At 55.1% G+C, this 394-nt stretch overlaps 1 protein-coding gene across 3 annotated transcripts in view; it reads right to left on the minus strand.

Moving 5' to 3' along the window:
- The window catches only part of LOC123986965 (MKRN2 opposite strand protein-like), a 16,782-nt gene that overhangs the window by 2,756 nt on the left and 13,632 nt on the right, over nt 1-394 (minus strand). The gene's annotated exons all lie outside the window — the stretch shown is intronic.

Here is a 394-nt window from a genome sequence, read left to right on the forward strand (position 1 = left end):
AGGAGAGGAGAGAGAGACAGGTGGACAGGGAGAGAGAGACAGGTGGACAGGGAGAGAGAGAGGTGGACAGGGAGAGAGAGAGGTGGACAGGAAAGTGAGACAGGTGGACAGTGGAGAGAAAGACAGGTGGACAGTGGAGAGAAAGACAGGTGGACAGAGGAGAGAGATAGGTGGACAGAGGAGAGAGACAGACAGGTGGACAGAGGAGAGAGATAGGTGGACAGAGGAGAGAGACAGACAGGTGGACAGAGGAGAGAGATAGGTGGACAGGAGAGAGACAGACAGGTAGACAGAGGAGAGAGACAGACAGGTGGACAGAGGAGAGAGACAGACAGGTGGACAGAGGAGAGAGATAGGTGGACAGAGGAGAGAGACAGACAGGTGGACAGGGAGA

Source organism: Micropterus dolomieu, linkage group LG18 (genome assembly GCF_021292245.1).
Source record: "Micropterus dolomieu isolate WLL.071019.BEF.003 ecotype Adirondacks linkage group LG18, ASM2129224v1, whole genome shotgun sequence".
Taxonomy (NCBI): Eukaryota; Metazoa; Chordata; class Actinopteri; order Centrarchiformes; family Centrarchidae; genus Micropterus; species Micropterus dolomieu.